Source organism: Podarcis filfolensis, assembly GCF_964270895.1.
Source record: "Podarcis filfolensis genome assembly, chromosome: 2".
Lineage (NCBI taxonomy): Eukaryota > Metazoa > Chordata > Lepidosauria > Squamata > Lacertidae > Podarcis > Podarcis filfolensis.
The window spans coordinates 89,569,568-89,585,299 of NC_139605.1; the positions used below are offsets into that span (position 1 = coordinate 89,569,568).

The 15,732-nt window shown below is 41.8% G+C and overlaps 1 protein-coding gene across 6 annotated transcripts in view; it reads left to right on the forward strand.

The window, feature by feature from the left end:
- The first annotated feature begins 394 nt into the window (after window positions 1-394).
- Window positions 395-15,732, forward strand: part of UNC13D (unc-13 homolog D) — a 59,971-nt gene continuing 44,633 nt past the window's right edge. The window contains exons 1-2 of one of the 6 annotated variants that reach the window (XM_083598101.1): window positions 6,167-6,354; window positions 12,057-12,113. The gene's annotated coding sequence lies outside the window, so the exon portion shown is untranslated. Of the gene's footprint in view, window positions 500-4,521; window positions 4,649-6,166; window positions 6,355-11,797; window positions 12,114-15,193; window positions 15,294-15,732 lie in introns of those variants that run through there. The other 5 variants (XM_083598105.1, XM_083598103.1, XM_083598102.1 and 2 more) reach the window with 5 other exon arrangements.

The window sequence follows — 15,732 nt, forward strand, 5'->3', positions numbered from 1 at the left end:
CACACACACACCATGCACATGTTGCCAGTGGAGGCTGGTCCACTAAGGCATAATCCTCCCAGGAGAATGCCAAGCAATTAAAAAGCCCTCCAAAATCTGAAAGCCACAATTTCCTGTCTACATACACTTTTTACTTCTCACATAAGTTCTGCAAACATTTCTGTCAGTCAGGTCTGTGCAGCCCTCAGCCTAATCCCAAAACCCAGCTGTAGCAAAGAAGGCCTTCCCATGTATCTAAGCAGGAAAACTCTACAATTGATCAGACAGCCTTTTGAGGCAGGCCTCAAATGAAGCCTTCCACTCCATCTGTTATGCAACTTAACCAGCATTCATAACAGTATTGACCTGTTAGGGCTGCCTTGAAGAGCAGTCTGAGCATGCTCAGAGCTGTTTTCTTGAAAGAAAGCAAAGCACATTCTTCGTAGTTCACCAGAAGGGTATGCTTGCTGGCTTGAGCAGCTTTCTAAATGAAGAATAATTGTTAAGGTGAACAGTGTGTGTAAGTATATTTCATTAATATCCATTCTCAAATAATTTGCATTCATTTATGTGAATGGGAGGAGAAATGGTGGGTGGTTTCTATGTGTGTTGCAACCTTCAACACTGCGTGTTGTTGGGACAATAGGGTTTCTGGGTGTGTCTCTAGATTTGAGAGAAGTATAGAGTTTTGCATTCAAACAGGATGTGTGGTGGTCTTCTGAGAATGATGCAGACGACAAAGTGGGTTTTAGCCTCCAATAGCTTATGCCATAATGAATTTGTTAGTCTTTAAGGGGCTAGTACTGTTTTTGTTGTTTTTGCTGAAACTGGCAAACTTAAAATGCAATTCAGAAAAGTATGGCGGTGCAGAGGATGGTTCAGATGAGAACTTGGTGTGCAGCATCTTTATGTAGTACAGAATTATCAATTGCATCCTGCCCATACACCCCACAGAGACTAGCTTGTCTTAGCAGACAGCCACACACTGGACTTGCCACAGATTTACATGTAAAGTCCAGTGTTTGTAGGCCTGAGTATCCTTAATGTGTGTCCTGGATTCTTTTTTTCCTTTTAGACTAAGAGCTGTTCGACAGTAGAACAGACTCACACAAGTCTGTGGTGGACTCTCCTTCCTTGGAGGTTTTTAAGCAGAGGTTGGATGGCCACCTGTCATGGATGCTCTAGCTGAGATTCCTGCATTGCAGGGGGTTGGACTAGATGACCCTTGGGTCCCTTCAAACCCTAAAATTCTATGATTCTGTGTTTCCAAACTAGCCCCCTCTCCACCATTTCAAAAGAAGGGGCAGGCAAACTAGAGGGAGACGTTTATTTTCGTTTATCAGTATTACATTTAAATCCATTCCACCTTTCCTCCAAGAGGTTGAAGGTGACATTCATGGGTCTCCTCTTTCCCCATGTTATCATCATAGCAACCCTGTGAGAGACAGCAACTGGGCCAAGGTCACACACTGAGTTTCATGGCCAATTTTAACCCTGGTCTGCCAGGTCCTAATCCACTTAAATTCCCTCCACCTTATTCCACATTCTGGAAAAAAGATACTGTACAGAAGTAGATAAGCAGGGGATATAGGCATAGCCGGGGGGGGGGTGCGTGGGGGGTAGCTACTCTCCATCAAGTAAATAAATAAAAATAATTAACTGACCAACTGCATCACAAGTAGCTCGATTCTGCCACACACACCCCCAACAAAATTTCTGCCCATCCCCAACATAAATCCTGGCTACAACCATGGCAGGGGAATAATGGTTTCTCATAGGTCAGAGAAAAATTATGGGGTTCTTTGTTTACAGTCCTGTGTGGCACCTTTAAGGCTAACCAATTAAGGCTGCAATCCTGTTCCTACTTATCAGGGAGCAATCCCTATGGAATTCAGTGGGGTTTACTCATGATTAATACAGTGATACCTCAGGTTAAGAACTTACCGTAATTCGTTCTGGAGGTCTGTTCCTAACCTGAAACTGTTCTTAATCTGAGGTGCCACTTTAGCTAATGGGGCCTCCCGCTGCCTCCATGCAATTTCTGTTCTCATCCTGAAGCAAATTTCTTAACCCGAGGTACTATCTCTGGGTTAGTGGAGTCTGTAACCTGAAGTGTCTGTAACCCGAGGTACCACTGTATACAGCTTTGTTGGCATGATCGCACACTCAAAATTGTGACAGCAGGGAACACTTCAGAACCAAAGTAATACACTTTTCAGTTTGGTTAGGTGCTGTTTGTAAAATTGCAATGCACAAGCATCCACAGCAGCTTTGCAACGGAAGAGGATGGGGAGAAAACCAGAACAACTTGGTCACACACACCTGTGACCACTCACTGGCCACGCCCCCCCAATGACCTCCTAGCAGCCCCACCTGGTCTAGTGGGTGCCAGCTGCTGCTGCTGCTGCTGTTGCATCCACAACCTCAGGGGATTTATCAGCGCTGTAGTGCTGTCTGCGTTCCTGCCCAGTGCTGTCTTGCCCATGGGTTTACAATGCAGTGAGTCAGTCCAGCGCGTCAGCTGTTAAAGCAGTTTCCTACATGAGAAGCAAAGGCACACCTGGCAGAAGAATCTGTGTGCTGACCGAGGTGAGTTATGGCCTCCCCCTAGCACTGTTGCAAGCCCACCCACCTGGTCTTTATCTGGTTTAGCATTTGCCGGTAAGCTCTCTCCCAAAAAAGGAATGCGTTGATAAGTCTGAGAGATGTTTCGCGGAAAAATGCTACTTGCAGGAAAGAATTCAAGGCAGAGCAGGGTGGGGCAAGCTTCGGCTTGAGGGTTGTATTTCAGATAGTGCTGTAAGAGTTTCACTAGCAATGGCACCCCAAATAACTGCCTGAGGGAGAAACATCTGGATGGTGCCCTCCTCCCATTTTACTAATAATGTTATGATAATTTAATTACAACCTACCGGCCTTTCATGGAACTCCAAGTTTTGCTGTTTGCTATCTTATTTTGCTAGCAATTTAGCTTTCAACAAGATGCCATTTTATAGAGATCTGGTCGACAAAAATTAGCTGCGCAATTCAGGCTAGAATGCTGTAAAACAGGCTCATAACAGAATTTGTTTTGTGGATGAGTACCTTAATGGACTGTTACTGAGTTCTCACTGGTCAAATCTTTGTCCCAGGCACCTAGCCCAAAGTTGCAGAGGAGGGTGACAATGATGTTAAAGGGTCTGAATATTAAGCCTTATGGTTGAGGGAGTTGGGTATGTTTAGCCTGGAAAAGAGGAGACTCAGATGAGATATGATAGCCATCTTCAGGTATCTCAAGGGCTGTCACATGGAAGATGGAACAATCTTGTTTTTTTCTGCTCTGGAAGGTAGGACCTATCCTAAAACAATGGATTCAAGTTACAAGAAAGGAGATTCCAACTAAACATCATGGAAGAACTTTCTGACAATAAGAGCTGTTCAACAGTTGAACCGTCTCCCTTGGGAGGTGGTGGATTCTTGTTCCTTGAAGGTTTCTAAGCAGAGGTTGGCTTGCCCTCTGCATTGGTGCTTTAGTTGAGATTCCTGCATTGCAGGGGGTTGGACTAGATGACCCTTGGGGTCTCTTCCAACTCTATAATTCAATGATTCTGTTTTAATTTTAGGTGGAGTTGGTGGTTATGGAATACCCTGAGTACGATTATTTGCTCAACTAAATGATATTTCTAGTGGATTTCACCAGTCCAAACCTTGAAAAGATATAATACACCCACTTTTGTACAAACCAGCCTTCTCTATGCTACTATTTGTTAGACATGGCCTAGTAAATAGTTCAGTTTCTGGTGTGACTATTGATTCTTCATTTTGAAGTGTTGAGTTAGGAATGTCTGATTGTTACACACAGAGACCATGTATTTACAGGCTGTATTATTTTTTTCTCTTCAATATGACATTTCTTCTTGGCTAGTGTTTTTCTACAAAACCGGGTTATACCCAAGGGCCACTGTCATTACAGTTGTCATCTTTATATTTCCTGACAGAGGCTGTGTGCCTCTAACAGCTTCCTTACAGGTAGAAATGAAACTCTCAAATACTTTTCTGTCAGCTAGCCGCAAAGACAAAGAAACCTTTTTGAAAATGTGTGTGTCAGGCTGCTGTTTGAGAAGTAGTCTAAAGGTCACATCATCAGCTCTTCAAATCATGAATAAAAACCACAGCCCTCATATATGTTTGCCAGTTGTCCAGAAAACTAGCCTGTGCATAGTTCCACCCGCAGTGGTTCTCAACTTGTGGGTCCCCAGATGTTGTTGGACTACAACTCCCATCATCCCTGAGCTCTGGCCTTGCTAGCTAGGGGTGATGGGAGTTGTAGTTCAACAACATCTGGGGACCCACAGGTTGATAAAGGCTGCTCCACAGGAAGCATTGATGGCTACCATTACTTGAATGACTTTAAAAGAGGATTTGACAAATTCCTGGGGGATAAAGCTACTAGGCATTATGACTATTCTCTATCTTCATGGTCAGTGACAGTAATACTTCTGAGTACCTGTTGCTGGAAACTGCAGGTGGGGAGAGTGGTCATGTGCTCTGGTTCTGGTTGCGGGTTTCCAGCAGGTATTTGAGTGGCCACTTGAGAACAGGATGCCAGCCTGATCCAGCAGGCTTTTCTTATGTTCTTCGCCTGATCTGCTCTTGTGCCAATATACACTAGATGTGCAGAAATCAGCAGGTGAGGCTTTTCATGGCATGGAGAGGAACATTATCATCTGTGTTAAATGTCTAAAGATCAAGCTGTTTATCCATCTAACTCATTATTAGTTACTCTGCTTGTGACAGGCAGTAGCTCTGCATGGTTTTGAAAATGAGAGTCCTTCCTATCACCAGTTACCAGATCCTTTTTAACTGGAGATGCCCAAGATTGTACATGCAAACAGTGATGTAGCATGGGTTGCCAGTGCCCTGGGGGGCGTCGGAGAGAGGGAAGTGCACGGAGTATGCATGCACATTCAGTGGCATCCGCGTCAACCAGGAGATCATTGTTTCCTTCAAATACAGCAGGGGTGGCCAACTCCCAAGAGACTGTGATCTACTCACAGAGTTAAAAACTGGCAGTGATCTACCCCCTTTTGTGGGGTTCAGGTCAAAGTTGTTGAGTTTTTTCAGGGAGGAGGTAAAATGGTGAGCTTTTTTAAGGGGAGCCACAGTTATTCAGCTTCTTTGGGGGGAACCAATGATTTACCAGTGATCTACCACAGAGGTCCAGTGATCTACCGGTAGATCATGATCTACCTGTTGGACATGCCTGAAATACAGTATTTACTCGAGTCTTATGCACCATTGAACCTAATGCACACCTCAGCGTTCAGAACCTTGAAACAAAAAAAAAAGTATTTGCTGGCGAATATAAATGTGCCATCAAATGTAATGCACACTTTAATTTTCGCAATGTAATTTGGCCAAAAAAGGTGAGCATTAGATTTGGGTAAATACGGTAATCCTGGGCACTGTGATTTACCTTTCACAGTTACAGTTCCCAGCAACCCATAACAAACTACAATGCCCAGAAACAATCTGGGTTTTACTTGCTATTCAGACTCCGATATTATTTACCAGGTAGAACACAGTTTTCTTTGTTGGCAGTTCATGCTATCACTTTCTGTACTCCACAAGAAGAGGCATCATCTTTCAGAAGCAGAACACAGACCTGATGTGACTTCAGTACAAATGAGCCACCTGATGGGAAATAAGTATGTTCCTCTCTCTGTGTGTAAAAAACTAAAGGGTATTCACACAGTGAAATCAAGGACCACTCCTGTATATTCTTGGTGCTAACTAAACAAGCACCTGCTTGGTTTTGATCATGAGACTGCAGCCAAAAGGTTTCTCCTTTCACAGGGTCTTGTTTTTAACTTGGAAGGGTGACTTGCAAAATTCTCTGTCTCCCCCAAAGAGATTGAATATATGCCGGAAGCCAGCCAGACCCGAATGGTTTGAACAACAGTCACGCTGAGCTCACAGCACAGGCTTTTTTTACTATTCTGCTTATTAGGACTCCATGGAAGACCAAAAACAAATAGAGCGATTTGTATTAATTCATTTTTTGGGGCCAGTGCAGCCAATTAGACCAGAGCAAGACCTTACTCTGGCCTTACCAGCTGCCTGTTGTTAAAGGTCCTAAGTGCATACTTCCTGTCAACAATGACGGGGTTACTGTCTGCTTGACTATAATCAATGGATAATGCAATAAGAAACTGATTTACGTTTCCGCCCTGAGGCGGAATAGGATTGTATGATCTGCAGGGTGCTATTACTATTGAGGGAACAGAATCCTTCAAGGAATAGAACAGCTGGCGGCAAAGCTCAGTTTGGCATATCAGACAGGCAGTAGCCGGGTGGAGCACTGCTGTGTAAAGAGCAAAAATGAAAACAGACTAGGTAAGCGTTGATGTTAAATATATGTCTGACGGGAGAAGCTGCTTTTGTGGGTGCATCTTAGAACGTCTTATAGTAGGTTGGAAGTTTCTGGGGTTTTCAATATTGAAAGCGACTTTGTCTTGCATTGTTTGTGATAATAGATCCATTTCTGTGCCACACAGATAAGACCACACACTCATGAAATGCATCAGCTAATCTGAACTTGACTACTATATGCACCTTGTGTCACTATTAAAGAATTCTAGTGATTTTATCATGAAAATGCTTTCAGAGGGACCCCTTCCCACACACCCATCTTTTACCACTGTTAATCATTTTGGTTACGATGAATGTGGGCTTATGCGATGAACGCTTATGCACGTTTACTTGGAAGCAAGTCTCACTGTGGATGAGGTTTATTCCCTAGTAAGTGTACTTAGGAGTGAAGTCCAATGGTCCAGAGGTGTAAAAGAGATAATTATTCATTCAGTGATCATCATGTGCTGTTTGTGTAGAGCTGAGTTAGAATTTGCAGATGTGCAATGTCTCCTTGAAATAAATTATGGGATGCTGCTACAGCTCCATAGAATATTGTGGAACAGCCCTTTTTCATGCACCCCTGTGGTATGTCTTCCAGTGTTTTAGAATATTGATCTGGCTACTTTTAACTCAATGGATAAACCTCCATCCAAATACCACTGGAGGTATAGCTTGAGGCCTCTGAACACAGGATATATAGGAGATGACTGGAGGTGGGGGAAGAGGTGCTCATGAAAAATGTATTCCTGATACAGCATACATCTCTCCAGTTTATCAGTACCTAAACTTATGTATGTTTATAACATGCTTTTGCTTGCCTTAAGGAAAACACTGTTAAAACTATAGACACTAACGCTTTTGAGGCAGGATGTTCTGCATAGCAAATCAGAATTAAGTGAATACTAACAGGACAATCCAATGCATGTTTGTTAAGAGTTAAGTCTCAGTGTGTTCAGTGGAGCTTCCTTCCAGGTTAAGTATGCATGGGATTGTAGCCTTAATCTATACTGTATATTATCTCAGGCCTTTGGCCTTTTAAACTGTGGGGTTATTGATTTTGTTTGTTGTTATGAGATGTATTTTTGTGTTTTTATATTGAAAACCGCCCTGTGATCTTAATAATAATATTTGTAAACAAACAAAATTTCATAATTTAATTCTCATGCAATATCTTTTTTTTTTAAATATTTTTATTCGAGAATTTTTTCATATAAACATAACATACATAAACATACAAAGACACAAACAAAACAAAAAACATGTACCATTTCATATCCTAATTTCTTATACCTTTCTTCCCCGACTTCCTCATGCCTCCCTTTTCTGTATTCCAAATTCTTATCGATTACTCAGCAAATCTTCCCTTATTTTAATTTAGATTTAAACTAATCTTCCTTATTCTCCTTGTCTTAACCATTGCTAATAGTAACCATTTACTTTCCAGTCCAACATCATTCTAACTTTCATTAACTTTGTAATATTTCTTTAAATAGTCCTTGAATTTTTTCCATTCTTCTTGCGCTGCTTCTCTTCCCTGGTTTCGGATTCTGCTCGTCATTTCTGCCAAGCCCATGTAGTCTATCACCTTCATCTGCCATTCTTCCAGTGTGGGTAGCTCTTGCGTCTTCCAGTACTTCGCAATGAGTATTCTAGCTGCTGTTGTAGCATACATAAAGAAAGTTATATCCGTCTTTAACACCCCTTGGCCGACAATACCCAAGAGAAAGGCCTCTGGTTTCTTGGAGAAAGTATATTTAAATACCTTTTTAAGTTCATTATAGATCATTTCCCATAATGCCTTAATCTTCGGGCAAGTCCACCAAAGATGAAAAAATGTACCTTCAGTTTCTTTACATTTCCAACATTTATTGTCAGGCAAATGGTAAATCTTTGCAAGCTTGACTGGGGTTATGTACCACCTATATATCATTTTCATAATATTTTCTCTTAAGGCATTACATGCCGTAAATTTCATCCCGGTGGTCCACAACTTTTCCCAATCAGCAAACAAAATATTATGACCAATGTCCTGAGCCCATTTAATCATGGCTGATTTAACCGTTTCATCTTGTGTATTCCATTTCAGCAGCAAATTGTACATTTTTGACAAATTCTTAGTACTGGGTTCTAACAGTTCTGTCTCCAATTTTGATTTTTCCACCTGGAAGCCAATTTTACTGTCCAGTTTAAACGCTTTATTTATTTGATGATAGTGCAACCAATCTCTCACCTTCCCTTTTAATTTCTCAAAGCTCTGCAATCTCAGTTTGTCCCCTTCCTTTTCCAAAATTTCCCAGTATCTTGGCCACTTGGACTCCATATTTAACTTTTTAACTGCCTTAGCTTCCATTGGCGACAGCCACCTTGGAGTTTTATTTTCCAGCAAGTCTTTATATCTAACCCAGACATTTAATAGTGCTTTTCTGACAATATGATTTTTAAAACTTTTGTGTGCTTTAACCTTGTCATACCACAAATATGCATGCCACCCAAAAATATTGTTAAAACCTTCCAAATCCAAAATGTCTGTGTTTTCAAGAAGCAGCCATTCTTTCAGCCAGCAGAAAGCTGCCGCTTCATAGTACAATTTAAAGTCTGGCAGGGCAAACCCCCCTCTTTCCTTTGAATCCGTTAATATCTTAAATTTAATTCTGGGCTTTTTGCCCTGCCAGACAAATTTAGATATGTCTTTTTGCCACTTCTTGAAACAATCCATTTTATCCATTAATTCTCATGCAATATCTAGGCTTCATTTATTTATTTTATGACTCACCATGATATTCGACAATCAAAATACCTGAGGGTGAAGACATGCATTCTAGAGACTCAGCTATGCTAGTAAAGAAACAGCGATTTGTATTTTCTAAACATGCAACACCAGATGGCTCCAGAGAGCAGGAAGTTTTAAAACACAATTTTCTATAGAGATTTTTTTTCTTTTGCTGTAACAATCTAATTCCGGCATAGGCAAACTCAGCCCTCCAAATGTTTTGTGACTACAACTCCCATCATTCCTGACCACTGGTCCTATTAGCTAGCTATGGGAGTTGTTGTCCCAAAACATCTGGAGGGCCGAGTTTGCCTATGCCTGATCTAATTTCCGACTTATTTATAGCATTCCCCCGTGTCTAGATCCACCCTAAGTGTGGTAACAAATGCATGAAAAGACTTGCTGCATTTCAAGTCACGTGCTTGTAAGGTGGATGGAATGTGCTGAAGCACCTTCCGTTACCCTTTAAAACGACTTGTCTATACCCCTTAAAATTGTGCAGCTTGACTGAACTATATGGAATAGCAATAATATAAAATGACCCCATTTGTTGGTTACGTTATTTTGTTAGTTCCCTGGAATTTCTTGTGTGTCTGTGTGTTTAAGGGAATGAGGAAGTAAAAGTGAAAGAGAGAGATGGCACATGAGACACACCATGATAGGGTTAGAATGAGTGTGTTAAGGACCAAAAGTTCATCCAGATCTCTTTTGCTTTCATTCTGAATCTTCAGCAAACCTGCTTTTCAGTTATGTTCTGCATCCTTGATGAGAATAACAGGCGAGGTTGTCATGATGCAATGAGAGAACGGGCACGGGAACTCTGCAGCTTTCTGTTAGAGCTGCTGACCTAGCTCTGCAGCAATAATGGTCGGACAGTGATTGTTCTGTTCTGTTGGCCATAAAGACACTCCCCAAGCTCTCGGATACTTGATCTGGAATTTGGAACGGGAGCTCAATTTCCTGCCTACTCTGTTTTAACCTAGGCAAAAAAATGTTCCGCCTTCCTTGTTGGGCTGCGAAGCAAAGTAAACTTCCCTATTTGAAGCTGCCTCTTCCTTTCCCGCCTTGACCCTTTGAAATAATACTCTGAACAGCTAGAAGGCAACACGGCACTGAAGTTGGTTCCTCATTCCTTCCTTGCATTAACTTGCCAAACACAGCTAAAGTCAGAAAAGTTTAAAAGATAAGGATTCTATGTTCCTGAACCCCAGAATGAGCTTTGGTCTACCCCATATCATATTTTGTTTATTTCATAAAAATTATACATGGCTTGACTGGGGGGGGACCCCTTAGAGTGGTTAACAAAAATAATAAAACAAAAACAAAATCATTTTTTTTTTTTAAAAATCTATTTAAAACATAGTAATCTAAGCAGGTGTTTTCACTGCTCTCCAGTAGCCTTATTCAGCCCACGGTCTCTTCTTTTCCTTTGTCTCTGGAAGAAATAAGGGGAACACAGGTCTGAGAGCTCACTATTAACTTAAGCAGCTGGTATGCAGAATCAGTCACCAGTACTGCGGCACCGATACCCAGGCATAATGTGTGGTATTTAAAGCTACTGCTACTTAGACTAGACCTACTGAAGTTAATGGACACGCCTAACTTAGGTTCATTGGGTGGGGTTCACCTAACTAGCTCTGCCAATTTGGAATCTTATGTGAAAAGTTAGTGTGTTGATTTCAGTGAACTTAGGCACATATATATGATCAAGCAGCTTTTTAAGGCAGGAATTATATTGATGCAATCATTGATAAGCTACAGCTGTGGCCTCTGCTGGCCCGGTAGCTGTTAAAGGCACAGACCCAGTGTGAGGAGAAGGTATTTTCCTATCTGAGTGGTGTAGTCAGCTTCAGATGCTGAGTTGTGTACATGTGGGGATTGTGTGGAATAGAAAACGCGAGTCGTTTTCAAATTGTACAGTCCAGGGAATGTCGATTTTATATTTGCCCTTCAGTGCAAAATCTGATTTAAGGGACACCTCTGCATTATACATTTTAAACAGTACCGGGCCACTTTAAACAGTCATGGTTCCCCTCAAAGGATCCCGGGAGCTGTAGTTTGTTAAGTGTGCAGAAAGTTGTGAGGAGACCCCTATTCCCCTCATGGAGCTACAATTCTCAGAGTGGCTGAACAATCAGTCCCAAGGAATTCTGGAGATTGTAACTCTGTGAGGGGAACTGGGGCCTCAGAAACCGCAGCTGCCAGGGTTCTTTGAGGGAAGCCATGTTTGTTTAAAGTGGTATGATACTGCTTTAAATGTGTTGATGTGCAGATGGGACCTAAGACTCAACATCCTCCCTGTGAATGCTCCTGGGATTTATACCGATAGCTTCTAGGGAAGGACAACAAGGCAGGCATTCTTTGCCCTAGCAATTGATCATTATGGACAAACAGCAAGCTGTCCAGCATTGTAGCTGCAATTGAAGCAAGTGTTGTTGGTCAGACAAAACAAGTTAAACCAGTTGACTGATCTAGTCTGGGAAATCGTACATTCCTAAAAAAACCTTCAGCTTGTGTATTCGAGGCTTCTGGTCTTGGAGCCCCACTGGAAGAAAAAACCCAGAAAGAAGCAGTTTCTGAGGAGAAACTGAGCAGGGGAAAGGTTGAATGCTCACTTCTGGTCTTGGAGCCCCACTGGAAGGAAAAACCCAGAAAGAAGCAGTTTCTGAGGAGAAACTGAGCAGGGGAAAGGTTGAATGCTCACTTTCCTGTGTGCCCTTGCATTGTAAAGATTTGGTGGCTGGTCTGCTGCTGTCTTCTGTACAGTTTGTCTGGCCTGGACCTTGACTAATATTCTTGGCAATGTGGCCCCTTGGTAACTGACTGTAAGAAGAGTACTCCTTGGGTGGCAGCAGTCTCAGCTTTGAACATTGTATTTTCCCACCTCATCCCTGTTTCACTGACTGCTTTTCAGGACTTTTGTACCTCTGGTTCATTCAAGATTGTGTGCGAGAACCAGTTATGGGTGGGGGTAAGTATTCGATTCTATTTATGTTGGAAAGGGTTGTTTTGAAGTTGAACCAGTAAAGAATAGGTGAAATGACTATTTTGTGCTGGAATTATCATCACCATCATCATTATTGCAAGGTTTGAAACCCCACCAGTTGTTCTCCAGGCATGGTCATTCGGAGTAAATATTGGTCTATGAACAGAGTAGTGACAGTTGGTGGGAACTGTGCCAAAAGGATAAAAGAAATATTAAATAATAATTGCTTTGTTATATTAATTGCTAGTTATAAGGTTAGTTAGTCTTTGTACAAGGAAATCACTTGGCGTTTTAGTATGATACAGGGCTGGCAGGAGAGGACTCAGACTATTGTAGTAGTAGTAGTAGTAGTAGTAGTAGTAGTAGTAGTAGTAATTTATACCCCGCCCTGTGGGAGTCATAAAGCCATGGCAGAGGCTTGTAATATTGCAGGGTGCCCCCTGACCTCGATGACCAGCACTCTGGGCCTGACAATATATAGAATGTATTGACCTTATATGGAGTTGTGTTTCCTCTGGGCAGTGATTACCTTATACAGTGGTGCCCCGCAAGACGAATGCCTCGCAAGACGGAAAACTCGCTGGACGAAAGGGTTTTCCGTTTTTTGAGCTGCTTCGCAAGACAATTTCCCTATGGGCTTGCTTCGCAAGACGAAAACGTCTTGCAAGTTTGTTTCCTTTTTCTTAACACCGTTAATACAGTTGCGACTTGACTTCGAGGAGCAACTCATAGAACGCAGAGTACATAGTAGCCTTTTTTGAGGTTTTTAAAGACTTTGGTGATTTTTGAAGCTTTTCCAAAACTTCTTTTGCAGCCATTTGGTAAGTTAAGCTTTTAAAACTTTTTTGGGGGGTTTTGGATTTTGGGTTGGGGTGTTTGGAATTCAAGGACTTGGTGTTGGGGAGGGGTTTGCAAGAATCTGGAAGCTTGTGTTTTTTTTCCTGCATTTTTATGATTTTCTGTGACCATTGGGCCACTCTGCTGTTTTAAAAAAAATTTCTGGGTTTGAATTTTGAAATGCTCTTTACAGTATGTGTGACTTTAAAGAGCACTTAATAAACTCTTGTTGTACCAAATTTGGCTTTGTTTGGACTTTTTTTGACCATAGGAACGCATTAATTGATTTTCAATGCATACCTATGGGATTTCGTGCTTCGCAAGACGAAAAATTCGCTAGACGAAAAAATTTGCAGAACGAATTAATTTCGTCTTGCGAGGCACCACTGTATGGTGATGGGTGTAGTAAAAGCCATGACCGGATGAGGTAACGTGAGACATTGGCAAACGGCCATGCGGGAGAGGGGAACAAAGGAGAATAAAATCGGAGGAGAGTGGTCGAAGGAGCTGCTCATCCCATCCTGAAAATACTTGCTGGCTCTCTGTGTCTTTTTTCTATGCTGTGCACCATTTAATGACGGCTGGACTTCCGTCACTGCCCATCTGGCTGGGTTTCCCCAGCTACTCTGGGCGGCTCCCAACAGAATATTAAAAACATGATAAAACATCAAACATTAAAAACTTCCCTAAACAGGGCTGCCTTCAAGTGTCTTCTAAAAGTCAGATAGTTGTTTATTTCCTTGACATCTGATGAGAGAGCATTCCACAGGGCGGGCACCACTACCATGAAGGCCCTCTGCCTGGTTCTATTCTAGGATATGTGGAGAGGGGATGTGTCTGCCGTCAGTAGCAATTTTCCCATCTCCAAGGAATATCAGGACTGGAGTATGTTATAGGAAGCTTCAGGTGTCACTCTTGCTTCTGGTGACAGGAGGGGAAAGAATGACAGTGCATAGACCATCTCGGTTGTGAGTCCTGGAAGATCTTTTGCCTGCCTTACAGGCCTTCTCCCGCCTGGCCTGATCTTAATTTTAGATCTCCTTTTGATTTATGTTGAAATTGTTCAATTGGGTTGTGTACTTTTTGATGTTTTAGTTATTGTTTATGGCTACTTTTGTTATATTTGTAATTATGTGATTTCCCCCCATGTTGTAAGCCTCCTTGAGCATGCAAAGGCGGCATACAAATAAAATGATGTATGTTTGTACAGTGGGATAGAATGGAGATACTGGGGTTGTGTTGGATTTAAATTTCTTCACCGTCTCTCAGTTCTTCATGTCACCATGGCCTCTTTCCCCCCCTTCACCTAATTATTTTTTAAAAACATGTACTTAAGCCCTTTCAGATTTAAATCCAAGCCACACAACAAATACAGTTCTCAGATACCATAGTGGAACATACTCTTTTCTTCAGATATGTGTCCATCAGTCACACTTTTAGCATTCTGCTCTGAATTTCTGTTGGCAGGCTTCCTACCACAGCATTGACAACGGCTACGTCAGAGAAGGGCCATGTTGTCTGGGGTATATAGAGGTCCTGGAAGTGTGCTTGAAGGGTGAGGGATGGGCTCAAAGGGGTCAGGTTGTGATGAATGATGCCTGCTTTTCAGGTGCAATTCCGCATCTTGAATAAAAAAAAGCATCTAAGAACTAGTAACAGAGCAAAGTAAAAAATTATAGAACACCAATTAGCCATGATTACAACAGTAGGGTGTTTTGTTTTATTTTTTGTTTAGCCTGATCACCTTGTGGGAGAGTGGGACTCCTTTCCTCTCCTCCACACTTGCAGGGTCCATGGGCTGCAAATGCTAAAGATTAAAAATAAAATAAACAGTGGTAAGCAGAAGGTGGATTATGGTGCCTGGTGAGATTCTTGCAAAGAATGCAGGACTAGAAAGACCATCATTCTGATTCAATAAAGCACTTCTTATGCAAGAACATGGGTGCATACTTAGGATTACTTTATGATTTAATTATACTTTATATATTAACAGACCATGAGTCGGCTCTCTAGTGCCATGAATTATAAACACACCAATAGACCCTAAAGTCATCCCACACTCCTGTCATACAAGCCAACGCAGCTACAAACTTGCTTCACTTTGTCCATGACAGTGCACCCACTTCAATTACTGATTCTTTGTCAGCTCTGTTTTCTTTGTAAATGAAAACAGGGGCAGTCAAGAGATTCTCCTTTCCTATCTTCTTGTTGACAAGGGGGCCAACAAAGGAAGAAGCTCACCATGTCTCTCTCTACTAGATGAAGTGGATGGTTGGTGCCCACTCTTTCCTGTGTGCTCATTGCATTCAAGTGCGCAGTAAGAATAAGGTACTATTTAATTCCAGCCGAAAACAGCATAGAAATGACGTCTCCAGCGTTTTCTAGGTGCATACACAAAAAAGACTCTGCACACAGTGTTCTCAAGAAAGAAATGTGTTCATTGTCATTGGGAAACTTCTTGATTTCTGAGAACTTCAGAAGGACAAGTGTCTAGGTCAAACTGTTCTTTATTGGGAGCAGTAATTCCAGTTACATTAACTCAAAAACTACCCAGTGGAAAAGCTCATAGGTCTAGGATGATTTGTAGGTGATTGACGTAAGTAAAGACCTTGGTCACCATCCTCTCAGCTCCTTATAAACATCACTGTGAGTGCACATATTCATTTCAGTATTACATTGAGTTGTTTCGGCATAGGAGTAACTACTAGGTTATTGAAATATGTAGTCCTCGCTTGTGGAATTGCCAAACAGTTAGCAGCTTCTAACT